Below are 16,463 nucleotides of genomic sequence, written 5' to 3'. Positions count from 1 at the left end.
ATACCAGTTCGATTTTACACAGAGTACGCGAAGGAACTTGCCCCCCTTCTTGCAGCGGTGTACCGTAGGTCTCTAGAAGAGCGTAGCATTCCAAAGGATTGGAAAAGGGCACAGGTCATCCCCGTTTTCAAGAAGGGACGTCGAACAGATGTGCAGAACTATAGACTTATATCTCTAACGTCGATCAGTTGTACAATTTTGGAACACGTATTATGTTCGAGTATAATGACTTTTCTGGAGACTAGAAATCTACTCTGTAGGAATCAGCATGGGTTTCGAAAAAGACGCTCGTGTGAAACCCAGCTCGCGCTATTCGTCCATAGACACGGGTTCCCAGGTAGATGCCGTGTTTCTTGACTTCCGCAAGGCGTTCGATACAGTTCCTCACAGTCGTTTAATGAACAAAGTAAGAGCATATGGACTATCAGACCAATTGTGTGATTGGATTGAAGAGTTCCTAGGCAACAGAACGCAGATGTCATTCTCAATGGAGAGAAGTCTTCCGAAGTAAGAGTGATTTCAGGTGTGTCGCAGGGTAGTGTCATAGGACCGTTGCTATTCACAATATACATAAATGACCTTGTGGATGACATCGGAAGTTCACTGAGGCTTTTTGCAGATGATGCTGTGGTGTATCGAGAGGTTGTAACAATGGAAAATTGTACTGAAATGCAGGAGGATCTGCAGCGAATTGACGCATGGTGCAGGGAATGGCAATTGAATCTCAATGTAGACAAGTGTAATGTGCTGCGAATACATAGAAAGATAGATCCCTTATCATATAGCTACAAAATAGCAGGTCAGCAACTGGAAGCAGCTAATTATCTGGGAGTACGCATTAGGAGTGATTTAAAATGGAATGATCATATAAAGTTGATCGTCGGTAAAGCAGATGCCAGACTGAGATTCATTGGAAGAATTCTAAGGAAATGCAATCCGAAAACAAAGGAAGTAGGTTACAGTACGCTTGTTCGCCCACTGCTTGAATACTGCTCAACAGTGTGGGATCCGTATCAGATAAGGGTTGATAGAAGAGATAGAGAAGATCCAACGGAGAGCAGCGCGCTTCGTTACAGGATCATTTAGTAATCGCGAAAGCGTTTCGGAGATGATAGATAAACTCCAGTGGAAGACTGCAGGAGAGACGCTCAGTAGCTCGGTACGGGATTTTGTTAAAGTTTCGAGAACATACCTTTACCGAAGAGTCAAGCAGTATATTTCTCCCTCCTACGTATATCTCGCGAAGAGACCATGAGGATAAAATCAGCGAGATTAGAGCCCGCACAGAAGCATACCGACAATCCTTCTTTCCACGAACATTACGAGACTGGAATAGAAGGGAGAACCGATAGAGGTACTCAGGGTACCCTCCGCCACACACCGTCAGGTGGCTTGCGGAGTACGGATGTAGATATAGATGTAGATACTGTCCCTTCAGAAACACAGGGTATCTCACGAACTTTCTGAACGTGGCCTGGTCCGTTGCTGCCGTAATCCGCACGCATGCGCCAGCTAATGAGACCAGATTGGCTGTTCCGAGAACTGCAGCTGGAGGACTCACGATAGCGCTGTCACTATTGCAGACGGATACTGCTGGTGTTCCAGAATCCACTGGGAAAATCTATGGCCCGTCGCTAACATCCGCTCGTGCGTGGCCAGCTGAAGGAGCCCTATGCAGACAGCTCAGCGCAAGACACTGATCAGAGCGTAAGCAACTGGCAGTAGTTTAGGTCTTCTTGACAGCGCTTTTACCCTGGTGCGACACTTGAATACCTGCAAAACTTCTGTTAATAGTCAGATCAATAGTAGTAGCAACCTCCCGGCGACAGCAACGTCCATTATTCTGGAGAAGTGTGTAAGAACATATGCAGGAGATCTGTGGACATTCAGCACAGCTGCAGGACAAGGCTTTCAAGATCTCGCACAAACACTGCTAGAAACAGGAGCACAGTACTCCACTGCAAGTGCAAGAGACGTGTTTCATCATCCTTCAACAATTTCTCGCAATCTATAGTCCCCCAAGTGCTCCAAGATATGGAGGATGCTGCGTGTGTAAGTATAATTGGCACGGGTACAGACGTGTACACTACAAGGCATTATTTGACTCTTACTACGCATTCTACCTCGCGGGAGTTGCAGTGGAAAAATCGCGTACTTTCTGTTGCCAAGTTCCCGTCTCATATAGAGATAGATGCTACAAACATACGAGAGGAGACTAAAAGTAACAGGAGCAAGTAAGGCATCTGTCGAGGGTTACGTTCGTAGCCGATTAGGGGGAAAATGCTTGAGGTTCATTGTCGCCTTCTGTGGAAAAGTGTCCCTCTTAGCATTGTTCTACGGCACACACTTGACAATAAATGGTTGCAGGAATATCGTCCGAATGTTTGCTCAGCTATGGAAGCAACGTTTACTGTTTTAACTTATTTAAAGAGGGGTGGTCATGTAAAAGACTCGTGATGCAATTTACCTGTAAAGCAGCACGTTGAAATTCGATGGATAACTTTTCGTGACATGCTAAAATCCATGTTTATGCAGCATGAACAAACTGCTGAAGTTTTTCGTAAATTCGGGAAAATACATTTGTTTGGGAACTGGGATTACCAGATAACTGACGAATTACTTCAGTTTTTAGAAGTACTTATTTCAAGAGGCTACCGAGGCAGTGGAAGATGCCAATGATCCGATGGTGCAGTTGACTGTGAGGTGGGTGTTTGAACTACAGGAACACTGCTGCGAATGTGGCAGACAGTGAGATAAGCACTCCCATTTACCTAAAATGATGCATCTACAAACGAATAAAATTTAAATGTTCGGTTAAATATTTTAAACACCCAGAACTGTATAAGAGATCGAATTTAAAGATGAAGGTGTGCCTCAATACTGTCGATCATTTGCCGAAAACAGCACTGCTGAAAGCACGCGCTCGGAATCTCTTCAGCGAATCAATGGAAATAAAGTCAGTGCATTTGCTCGCATTGTTTCCAGTACCACGGCCCGTCGCCTGAACTCTGCATAAGAGACAGAGGAGTTTTATACTGCGGCACGTTCCCGATGTGTTGTGCTTAGTTGCCAAATGTAGTGTAGGTTTGGTACATAAATATTTTGTCTGTAATGACGTCCGCATAGGTTGATCGTATAGCAGTGAAAAGACGTAAATTCACGTGTACAATGCACTAAATTTGTTAGCAGCAACGCGATATAACATATTTATCCACCATGTAGGCATGTTGTATTATTTGGAAAATGTCATACAGAAGACGAAGCTTCAGCATCAACACTTTCAAAACGTACGAAGAGTGTCTATGCTTCGTGGTAGGAAGAGGGGAAACTGTTGATGAAGTTCCCATGTGATGGGAAAGCCAGGTGAGGGACAGTTGCTTCTGGAGTGGTGGAAAATCGACGGCAACAACTTATGCCAGACTGTAAGAAGAGGCATTCTGTTCTATGTTCACCTGCCTATAGTGCCTATAGCGATAGGGCAGAGCTGAGGTCGTTACTGATTAATGCAGTGGAATATCCACGGAAAATGTGAATGACCTGCAATACCATTGAAAGTTTCAAATACATTTACATAACGTCCATTTTCGTTATCACAGATCTCTGACAAATGTTTGTTTCAGGAATAAATTCATCCAGGAGGTCGATATAACATACGAAGTGAAGAAAATTTCTTTATTTACTTGAAGCAAGAACTTTTTCAGTAATCTTCATATGTTTTTCGTGTCTGCTGTTTGTATTCCTTCATTATTTTGCTTTTAATTCTAACAAATATATTTGCATCCAACAGATAATTTAATGACTGTATTGTACAACTACGATATCATGTAGGTATTTTTGCAGATATCTATAAGCTGTGATTCCTAAACACTTTTGAACTGTAACCCCCGTTCAAAACAATCTGATACGCGCGAACCTCCAATTACAAAAAATAAAAGAAATGCTTATAGTACCAGGCAAGTAACTTAATTCCAAGCAAACGGTTTAATAGCCCAAATGCTTTTATAGAATGTACGTTTGAGGTGTATTACATAAAACGGCTGACGAAGGCTTTTGCATAAGGGTAGGTCTAGTATGCAATATTAAAGTATTCTACACTTTTTCTGTTTACCTACACATTTTCATTACGGAATCAACTGGCCAACTCTTTCTTGGAATTACATGAGAATGATCCACCTGCTTTGCATGACACGTAAGTTTGAAATCAGGAACTACGAGAGTTAAAGACAGTCAAATTACTTTCCGCGAGAAGTCTGTCTCTGTTGTTATTTTTTACATAAATGCAAGAAACAAAAGCCTTTCTGCACTTATATGTGGACGAGACAGATAATAAATTTGTTGGAGCTTTATTTGAAAGCATAGGGAACTCCGCGTGTAAGGTTAACCAGAAACTTATCGGTGACAAACATTTATAACGCTTCTGAGAGTTAAAGTTTCGAGAACATGCGTCGTTTTCATTTACACTTCATATACGAGGGTAATCCCAAAAGTAAGGTCTTCTACTTTTTTTATAAGTACATAGACCTGTTTATTTCTACTATGGTTTACATCAGTTTACAGCTTGAACATTTAGCTATTTTTCGACATAATCACCTTTTCTGTCGATGCATTTCTGTAGACGCTGTGGCAGTTTTTGTATGCCCGTGTCATACCAGCTCGCCGTCATGCTGTTCAGAATGTTACGAACCTCTTCTTTCACCTCGTCGGAGCTGAATCCCTGGGGCCACAATTATAACTTCAGGTACTGTGAGATTCTGAAAAAACTCAAACGGGCAATTCAGAACCGGAGAAGAGGAATGTTGAGCAAGTGCATACACATTCTCCATGACAACGCTCGCCCAGACATCGCTCGGCAAACGGTTGCTCTCCTGCAACAGTTTCAGTGGAACATAATCATCCACCCACCCTATAGTCCTGACTTGGCGCCCAGTGACTATCAGGTGTTCCGTAGGTTAAAAGAACATTTGGCTGGAAAGCGATTCAGCTCCGACGACGAGATGAAAGAAAAGGTTCATAACTTTCTGAACAGCATGGCGGCGAGCTGGTAAGACATGGGCATACAAAAACTACCACAGCATCTACAAAAATGCATCGACAGTAATGGTGATTATGTCGAGAAATAGTTAAATGTTCATGCCGTAAACTGATGTAAACCATTGTAGAAACAAACAGGTCTATGTACTTATAAAAAAATAGGAGACCTTACTTTTGGGATTACCCTCGTAGTTTCAAAAATTATTGTCTCTTCCAAAAGACTACGAATTCAACTGTTATTACTAGACAGAGTAGGGAAAAAATCGTTGAAAGTTTTTGCAAGTCCCTTCAAGTACTGGTTAATTATGTACTAGACGTCCGAAGTAAGATGAATTTCTACTAGGAAATCGTGACGGGTATCGAAGTACTCTGGTTTGATTGGGATCTGAAAATATTTTTCAAACTGTAAGGTTTTTCATGAGCGATTCAGTGTGGTCTTGCACAGTAAAAAAAGGTTTGTGTTTGGTTCCTCAAGTTATAAATTTAAATTGTTGATTTTTTAGAAAATGTCTGCCAAATAAGCCACAGTCTGAAGCCAGACTTTGCCATGGGGAAGGTGTATGTCCTGAGAAAAAGATGAAATTTGTACAATATGAAAACAGTTCTGCATTGAGATGAACACCTAACATCTGCCTACCTCAATAATAATTTGTATATACCTCTCATTTCTCATACAAGTATTGCAAAACTTCAATGTTTAATACGATTACCTTTCATAAAACGAACTATTTTCACTTCATCGTTAAGTACATATAGTGGCTCGTGCATAAGCTCGTAGTGGTTTTGTTTTGCAAGTCGGTTTTCCGGAGGTTATAGTTTTTTTTACCAATGATCATTTTTTATTTGTAGCTCGCTGTTGCTATTTGAGTTAACATATTTTCATTCTATCATTTGGAGATAGTGAGTGCAGTTGTGCACTCTAGAAAATGGAGTGGCAAGTGGAGAGATCGGAGCATTGCCGATATATTCTTATGTTTGAGTTCAATAGAGGGTTGACAGCAGCAGAGGCAGCCAGAAACATTTAGGCCGTATATGGAGATAATGCCACTGGGCAAAGCACGGCGGGAAAATGGTTTGCTCATTTTACCGAGGATCGTTTTGACATTAATCATTCTCCACGTTCGGGAAGACCTTCTGGGTTTAATTCTTCATCGATTCCGGGGACGAGAATTAGTGCCTTTATGAAAACAGATGTGAAAATTACCGAACTATCAGTTTAATAAGTCACAGCTGCAAAATACTAACGCGAATTCTTTACAGACGAATGGAAAAACTGGTAGTTATGAGTCGAGGGACATGAAAGGGAAGCAGTGGTTGGGAAGAGACTGAGACAGGGTTGTAGCCTCTCCCCGATGCTATTCAATCTGTATATTGAGCAAGCCGTGAAGGAAACAAAAGATAAATTCGGATTAGGTATTAAAATCCATGGAGAATTAATAAAAACCTTGAGGTTCGCCGATGACATTGTAATTCTGTCAGAGACAGCAAAGGACTTGGAAGAGCAGTTGAATGGAATGGATAGCGTCTTGAAAGGAGGATATAAGATGAACATCAACAAAAGCAAAACGAGGATAATGGAATGTAGTCAAATTAAGTCGGGTGATGCTGAGGGAATTAGATTAGGAAATGAGACACTTAAAGTAGTAAAGGAGTTTTGCTATTTGGGGAGCAAAATAACTGATGATGGTCGAAGTAGAGATGACATAAAATGTAGACTGGCAATGGCAAGGAAAGCATTTCTGAAGAAGCGAAATTTGTTAACATCGAGTATAGATTTAAGTGTCAGGAAGTCGTTTCTGAAAGTATTTGTATGGAGTGTAGCCATGTATGGAAGTGAAACATGGACGATAACTAGTTTGGACAAGAAGAGAATAGAAGCTTTCGAAATGTGGTGCTACAGAAGAATGCTGAAGATAAGGTGGGTAGATCACGTAACTAATGAGGAGGTATTGAGTAGGATTGGGGAGAAGAGAAGTCTGTGGCACAACTTGACTAGAAGAAGGGATCGGTTGGTAGGACATGTTTTGAGGCATCAAGGGATCACAAATTTAGCATTGGAGGGTACCGTGGAGGGTAAAAATCGTAGAGGGAGACGAAGAGATGAATACACTAAGCAGATTCAGAAGGATGTAGGTTGCAGTAGGTACTGGGAGATGAAGAGGCTTGCACAGGATAGAGTAGCATGGAGAGCTGCATCAAACCAGTCTCAGGACTGAAGACCACAACAACAACAACATGAAAACATAAGGAAACGAAAGGAATGGTTGAGCCCAGGCAGAGCAACTCTCCATACAAAGAGGTGCGCAAATCCACATGCATCTGGTGTAACAGTGGTGTGGCGTACTAAGGATTGCTTCGCCGAGGTGTAACCATCACTGGTGACATCTACTGTCAGAAAAACGAGACGTCTTGCAGATGCAGTCCAAGAACAACGACCAAGAAGACGGCATGAAGCTCTACTCCACGACAACGCCCGCACGCATTTTACCACACTGACAAAAAACTCTATACAGAAGAAGTGCCGGATTAAGCAAGCGCGGGGCCTGCAGCAAATTCTGACAATGAGCCGTCGGTTTGTTTAGGTCGTATGATTTAGGATATAAAATAAAACAAGACTGCTACAAATAAACTTTTCTCGATTTAATTTCGGCAAATTTAGAAATAATACAAGTTAGATCAATGTCTCTGAGCAAATCGTATTCAATGTTCATTATAATGAGATCATTTAGACGTTTCTGTCCCATCGTATTTCTTAATTCATTTTTAATGTGCTTTAACGTTCTCCACAACAGTTGGCGATCATTGCTGTACGAGGTGCATTCAAGTTCTAAGGCCTCCGATTTTTTTTCTAATTAACTACTCACCCGAAATCGATGAAACTGGCGTTACTTCTCGACGAAATCTCCCTGCAGACGTACACATTTTTCACAACGCTGACGCTATGATTCCATGGCAGCGGCGAAGGCTTCTTTAGGAGTCTGTTTTGACCACTGGAAAATCGCTGAGGCAATAGCAGCACGGCTGGTGAATGTGCGGCCACGGAGAGTGTCTTTCATTGTTGGAAAAAGCCAAAAGTCACTAGGAGCCAGGTCAGGTGAGTAGAGAGCATGAGGAATCACTTCAGAGTTGTTATCACGAAGAAAGTGTTGTGTAACGTTAGCTAGATGTGCAGGTGCGTTGTCTTGGTGAAACAGCACACGTGCAGCCCTTCCCGGACGTTTTTGTTGCAGTGCAGGAAGGAATTTGTTCTTCAAAACATTTTCGTAGGATGCACATGTTACCGTGGTGCCCTTTGGAATGCAATGGGTAAGGATTACGCCCTCGCTGTCCCAGAACATGGACACTACCATTTTTTCAGCACTGGCGGTTACCCGAAATTTTTTTGGTGGCGGTGAATCTGTGTGCTTCCATTGAGCTGACTGGCGCTTTGTTTCTGGATTGAAAAATGGCATCCACGTCTCATCCATTGTCACAACCGACGAAAAGAAAGTCCCATTCATGCTGTCGTTACGCGTCAACATTGCTCGGCAACATGCCACACGGGCAGCCATGTGGTCGTCCGTCAGCATTCGTGGCACCCACCTCGATGACACTTTTCGTATTTTCAGGTCGTCATGCAGGATTGTGTGCACAGAACCCACAGAAATGCCAACTCTGGAGGCGATCTGTTCAACAGTCATTCGGCGATCCCCCAAAACAATTCTCTCCACTTTCTCGATCATGTCGTCAGACCGACTTGTGCGAGCCCGAGGTTGTTTCGGTTTGTTGTCACACGATGTCCTGCCTTCATTAAACTGTCGCACCCACGAACGCACTTTCGACACATCCATAACTCCATCACCACGTGTCTCCTTCAACTGTCGATGAATTTCAATTGGTTTCACACCATGCAAATTCAGAAAACGAATGATTGCACGCTGTTCAAGTAAGGAAAACGTCGCCATTTTAAGTATTTAAAACCGCCGCTGGCGGTAAATTTCCATTTGCCGTACGGTGCTGCCATCTCTGGGACGCATTGACAATGAACGCGGCCTCATTTTAAAACAATGCGCATGTTTCTATCTCTTTCCAGTCCGGAGAAAAAAAAACGAAGGCCTTAGAACTTGAATGCACCTCGTAAGTAAATGCGCAAGGCCATTTCTACATCAGGAAAACACGATCCTAATGAATTTTCCATTAAAAATTTGTAAATTTGTAGTTCCAAGGCTTCGTTCTTTTTTTCTGTCAATGGCTCAGCGAACTGTACCAGTTCGTCGCCTAGCGACTCTTATAGATCATCTGGGATAGCATTCACGATATTAGGAGTTCTTTTCAAGATCTCTTCTGCTGTAAGAGATTTGAAGTCCCGTAATATTCTAAAAACATTAGTCAGGTGGTGGTATTTTTCCATGCATTTAGCTAATGCGGCCTATACATTGCCTGTTAGCACAATAAACACTTCAAATTCAAAATGTTCTTCAGGTGTTTGACTTTCTACAACTTCGTCGAGTGTAGTTGCCCCACTAAAATGATCGTACTTTGTATTTTGCTTATGTCGTCTTGAAGTTTGTTTCCGATATTCTTCACAGCTACTCAGGGATTTGGCTTTTGTCTCAATTTCTGAAAATGAGAACTTCATTGCTTGGATATATTCATCTAAGGATGTATAAAGTGCTTATCCGGTGATCAGATCTTGCCCAGACGACTACAGCGAAACGCTAGTCGCTTGCAAGCGTTCTAGGATTCCGTTCTATGCGACACACATTATTACCGTTTCCAACTTACTCATTTTCAAAACCAGTCCAGAAGTCTGATTGCGGCACTCTACCTTTTGATGCCTATTAGTAGAAAAGTCATTCAAAACTTGTTTGATCGTACGAAAACCATATAAACGCGCATTTGAAGCTTCAGCTCTGGCCAACCACCTAGTGTGTGTAACCTTTTCAAAATCAGAATTTTAGTACTGTCATTTTTCAGTGCTTTCGAAAGAAGGCCCCATCGATAGGTAGAAGAGGAAAAAATGTATAGAGGCTTTGAAGGAAATAAAAGAAAATGGATGCTTCTGTACAACATTCTGCAGCACACTTGGCGACCAAATTTATCGAACGTGAAAAACAGGGAATATATTCAGTGTACTTATTTATATCTTTAATTCGTGCTTCTATGCCGGTGTACCTGCCACTCACATTACTGGTATGTCATAGCTTTGCCCACGGCACTCTTTGATATCAATGCCATCCTCTAGAATGAAATTTTCACTCTACAGCGGAGTGTGCGCTGATTCAAACTTCCTGGCAGATTAAATCTGTGTGCTGGACCGAGACTCGAACTCGGAACCTTTGCCTTTTGCGGGCAAGTGCTCTACCAACTCAGCTACCCAAGTCGTGCTTGGGTAGCTGAGTTGGTAGAGCACTTGCCCGCGAAAGGCAAAGTTCCCGAGTTCGAGTCTCGGTCCGGCACACAGTTTTAATCTGCCAGGAAGTTTCACTGCCAACCTCTGCTAGAAAAGATAGTAAGTTTTTGGGAGAGTTGTTCAGCAGTATGACATTCCATTTCCAAAAACTTCACAAATCTTTCCACTGGTCCGGATGGTGGGGCACAGCGCAGTATGATAGTCAGTTGATCTGCATCAGATATATCAGGGATAGAATACAATGCCAGTTGACTGCGCAAAGGCACATCTTTAAATTATTCGTAATTAGCGCTCCCAACAAAACATCATCCACTTGGCTTCATGCTTTATATTTAATAAGGGTAGCACGCTGGTAAATTGTCGGCTTCCACAAACGACCTAGCTCCAGAATGTGGGCCATATAGTGAAAGTATGCAATTGAAGACCTGACTATACTCGTGCACTCTGGTTGTGGGTCACTCGCTCTGCCACACTGCAGCCATTTTAAACCTAAGCACGAAGTACACACGTGACCTCGACTTAACGGCTACCCACGAGCTACTGAGTGGCAGCTCCTGGGTTTGAACGGAAAGACGGTCAAACTGAAAAGGCTGAATGTAAAATAGCGAGAGCTACTAAAGACATGACTGACTGAAATCATTTTTTTCCGGCTATTTCACGTGCAAGTGGAAATGTATGGGCTTTTCTTTGCGCTCTTATTTATACGTTTCAATTTCGTTGCAGATATCATAGACAACTTTCCATATGAAGATGCAAATAATGGACTAACGTTCGATGCTTCTTTACAGCCTTCAATGGTGGTAAGGGCAATGGACGCTAAAATGTGGAAGTAAGCGATAATTAAGACTGTTCTGAAGATTTAAAATCATCACTAGTAGCTCGAAATGATAAGCGAAGGAGTATACGAAACAGTCTGTCACTTTCTGGAAGACTAAAAAGAAGAGAATCTTTCAGGGCCGTTAAGATTTTTTTAATTATTATAACAAAAACGACCTGTAAAATAACAGTAAATATGTCAGAAACCGCCGCGCGGGATTAGCCGAGCGGTCTAAGGCGCTGCAGTCACGGTCTGTGCGGCTGGTCCCGGCGGAGGTTCGAGTCCTCTCTCGGGCATGTGTGTGTGTGTTTGTCCTTAGGATAATTTAGGTTAAGTAGTGTGTAAGCTTAGGGACTGATGACCTTAGCATAAGATTTCACACATATTTGAACATTTTTTTTGGTCAGAAACCGATGGACGCCTGTGCAAAAGTTTTCAAAGGTCATCACAATCGATCTACATAAATTTAATATCGTATGCCACAATAACACGATGGCACGTGACGTTAACATATTGAGCAATGGGACGTTGTAGCCATAATACAAGTGGGACCAATTTTTAAAAATAATCTGTTACATGGGTGTACGTATTCATAAGAGTTCCATTGTGGTGCCAAAGGTAACCCACAGTACTACAACAAAACAACTAGGTATCGTTATGAAACAGTCATATTTACTGTGTGTGAAGAATTTTTCAACGACACCCCAGCTACTATACCTATGTGAGTTTTCGACAGACAGAATATGTATAAGCGTATTTTCATTTTAGAAATCAAGTATGGTCGTCTTCCTATCAAAAAGGGACTAAAGGCGACACACTCGTGCAGTCTGTGCGTCAGTAAAACTATACAGAGCTACCAACATTCCAAAGGTATCTGCAGATCGACACTTGCTGTCGCCTCTGTTTCTACTTTTAAAGGTAGCGGCGCCCATACTAGGGTCACGAGATGAGCAAAGTTTGTTTTATGGGATAATATTTTATCAGGCAGGTCGTTTTATAGACAAGGAACGCTGACGGACGTCTCGAGAAGACATGTTTTCGAAAATCATATAAGATTACAGTAGATTAGTATTCATTGCGTAATAGCCTACTGGTTTAGAGTTGTCACAAGTCTGGCTTTGTCCCGATTTGTCTTTGCACTGACCGCATCCAACGCAGTCCATTACGGGGAGGGACTGTCTGAGATAAGCCTGGATTTGTTTCTGTAGATTTGAGAGATAAAACAGTGAAGTAATCAGAGGATCAAGTAGGTAAAAAGACGAGGGCTAATAGATATCCTCGGGTAACAGAAGAGATATTGAATTTTAATGGAGAATATTTAAAAATGCAGTAAATGAAGCAGGCAAAAATGAATACAACGTCTCAAAAATGAGATCGACAGGAATTGAAAAATGGCGAAGCAGGATAGCTAGAGGATAAATGTGGGGATGTAGAGGCATATATCACCAGGGCTTACATAGATACTGCCTACAGAAAAATTAGAGAGACCTTTGGTGAAATGAAAACACTTGTATGAATATCAAGAGCTCAGGTGGAAAACCAAAAAGCAGGTAAAGCAGAAACGTGGAAGGAGTATATAGAGGGTCTATACAAGGGCGATGTACTTGAGGGCAATATTATGGAAATGGAAGAGGACGTAGATGAAGATGAAATGGGAGATATGATACTGCGTGAAGTGTTTGACAGAGCACTGAAAGACCTGAGTCGAAACAAGGCACTGGGAGTAGACAACATTCCATTAGAACTACTGACAGCCCTGGGAGAGCCAGCCATCATAAACTCTACCATCTGATGAGCAAGATGTATGAGACAGGCGAAATACCCTCAGACTTCAAGAAGAATACAATAATTCCAATCCCATAGAATGCAGGTGTTGACATGTGTGAAAATTACCGAACAATCAGTTTAATAAGTCACAGCTTAAAAATACTACAACGAATTATTTACAGACGAATGGAAAAACTGGCAGAAGCCTACCTCGGGAAAGATCAGTTTGGATTCTGTGGAAATGTTAGAACACAAGAGGCAATACTGACCCTACGACCTATCTTAGAAGATAGATTCAGGAAAGGCAAACCTACGTTTCCAGTATTTATAGACTTAGAGGAAACTTCTGACAATGTTGACTGGAATAGTCTCTTTCAAATTCTGAAGGTAGCAGGGGTCCAATACGGGGAGCGGAAGGCTATTTACAATTTGTACAGAAACCAGATGGCAGTTATGAAGAGTCAGGGGGCTTGAAAGGGAAGCGGTGGTTGGGAAGGGAGTGAGACAGGGTTGTAGCCTATTCCCGATGTTATTCAATCTATAAATTGAGCAAGCAGTAAAGGGAACAAGACCAGCCGTTGTGACTGAGGGGTTCTAGGCGCTTCAGTCCGGAACCGCGCTGCTGCGACGGTCGCATGTTCGAATCCTGCCTCGACCATGGATGTGTGTGATGTCCTTAGGTTAGTTAGGTTTAAGTAGTTCTAAGTCTAGGAGACTGATGACCTCAGATGTTAAGTCCCATAGTGCTTAGAGCCATTTGAACCATTTTTGAAAGGAAACAAAAGAAAAATTTGGTGTAGGAATTAAAATTCATGGAGAAGAAATAAAAACGTTGAGGTTTGTCGATGACATTGTAATTCTGTCAGAGACAGCAAAGGACCTGGAGGAGCAGTTGAACGGAATGGACAGTGTCTTGAAAGGAGGCTATAAGATGAACATCAACAAAAGCAAAACGAGGATAATGGAATGTAGTCTAATTAAATCAGGTGATGCGAGGGAATTAGATTTGGGAAGCAAAACGACTGACCATGGTCGAAGTAGGGAGGATATAAAATGTAGATTGACAATGACAAGAAAAGTGTTTCTGAAGAAGAGAAATTTGTTAACATCGAGTATAGATTTAAGTGTCAGGAAGTCATTTCTCAAAGTATTTGTGTGGAGTGTAGTCATGTATGGATGTGAAACGTGGATGATAAATAGTTTGGACAAAAAGAGAATAGAAGCTTTAAGTTTAGACAAGAAGAGAATAGACGTTTTCGAAATGTGGTGCTACAGAAGAATGCTGAAGATAAGGTGGGTAGATCACGTAACTAGTGAGGAGGTACTGAATAGAACTGGGGAGAACAGGAATTTGTGGCACAACTTGACTAGAAGAAGGGATCGGTTGGTAGGACATGTTCTGAAGCATCAAGGGATCACCAATTTAGTATTGCAGGGCAGCGTGGAGGGTAAAAATCGTAGAGGGAGACGAAGAGATGAATACAATAAGCAGATTCAGAAGGATGTAGGTTGCTGTAGCTACGTGGAGATGAAGAAGCTTGCACAGGATAGAGTAGCATGGAGGGCTGTATCAAACTAAACTGAAGACCACAACAACAACAACAACAAGTAGTTTTCAGGTCACGAAACCTTGCCAATGAATGAAGAACATGGAACTAAAGTCTGCCATTTCCGGAATGACGATAAGACCAGGTGGAAGAAGTTTGCCTACTGGTTTAGAGTTGTCACAAGTCTGGCTTTCTTCTGATTTGTCTTCGCATTGACCGCATCCAAGGCTGTCCATCGCGGAGAGGGACTGTCTGAGATAAGCCCGGACTTGTTTCTGTTGTCGGGGAAATTAGAATGATTGAAAACAACACATTAATAAACATTCTTTGCTAAAAATTTACTAAATGGTGACAGTTGTGTGCATTATTTCGTTCGACGGACATTAAAAAAAGCCAGTGTCACGCACACTTAACCACTTTCCTGTATGCGTATTTTTTTCGTCACCTCCGACGTGACTTCGTCCGCGCATAAAAAGACGACGGCGCGAGTAGCGTCTCAAAAAGCTTTGTCATACTGCCGGCAAAATTGACTGCAGCAAGCGACAATGTCGTATGCTGTGTAACAGCAAATGCTTTTATGGCAAAACTGCGATAACTTTGGTCCTACCCGGCGTGTCAAAATGAAAGCTGTATCACATAGTTAGACCTGCAAAAATAGATCTGAAAATCACATCCAATTCCGTGCATTAGTTTTTGTGTAGTGCGCGTTGCAGACATACACACAAAAATTCTAAAAATAATTGTTTTTGCTTCGATAGCTAATATGAAAAGGACACTCATGTTCAGTTTTCTTAAATATCTCGTATGTACAGACATCTTCAAGTTAGAATTTTATTACATGTGTTAAAGTTTACAATGCAGTGAGAACCACTGAGCGTATCATTCAAAGAGTAACGGCTTATATGCAGCAAAGCTGTGTCCAATATTGAACGATATTTGCTGCCAATGTACTGAATAGCTGGGTGGACGTCATTCTAGATCACCATCTTTTGAAAAATTGTTAAAGGTACCGTTAAGGGAACATTTATTTTGAATTGTAAAGCTGACAAGATTAATATGAAGTACAGATTCAAGAGCTACACCATTCTTCGACACTACGGATTTGTAAATTGAAAATAATTAACCTGTTATTAAAATAATTGTTTAACCAATTAGCTGTCTTCACGCTTTACCATTATGAGGATACAGTGGGGTGGGGTAATGCAACGTGCTAATGCTTAAAATGTGCATCACAGATGATCAATGCTGCGCACTATCAAAATTATTGCTCAAATTTTGACGCAAAATCGATTGCAAGGTTTTTATTTCATCAGCGTACTGTTTTGCTCTTTAAAATATGAATTCAAGTCTATGACATTCCATTGTGGTATTAAAAACTCTCAAGTATATACCAGTGCTAAGGGTGAACAAATTCTGAGCGCTAAATAAATGTCTCCTGAAATCGGAATCATCCATATAAAAACTACAGTGTTTTATGATTATATCAAACACATAGCTGATTCCTACCTAGTTACCGAGAACCAACGTACTTTTTTATTGTTTATACTTCGGAGTATATATGAACAAACTTTTGTGGCGGCGTTCGTAGCGACAAGCAATTCGCTGTAGAAACGGCTTACGAAGTACCGCCACACTTTTAATAGCGGGCCGACCGGTCCGCTGGAACAGTGAACAGTAAGATGAAAACCCTAACACTCTGATTAAATAAAAGTCGGTACTTATCTTTATTAACGAAGATACAGAAACACAGTAGTGAACTCGGTGTCTACAGAAATCTGTCTAGTTCGAGTCGGAGCGGCTAGGTCAGCGTCGGCTGACGACAAACAACAACTCTGCTGCGATGAACACACAACTGACTAGCAAGTACACAATTCGGTGGCGAGTATACAACTGAGCGGCGAATACAGAA

The sequence above is a fragment of the Schistocerca americana genome, chromosome 5, assembly GCF_021461395.2.
Source record: "Schistocerca americana isolate TAMUIC-IGC-003095 chromosome 5, iqSchAmer2.1, whole genome shotgun sequence".
Taxonomy (NCBI): domain Eukaryota; kingdom Metazoa; phylum Arthropoda; class Insecta; order Orthoptera; family Acrididae; genus Schistocerca; species Schistocerca americana.
Note: the sequence above shows the minus strand (reverse complement) of the source record.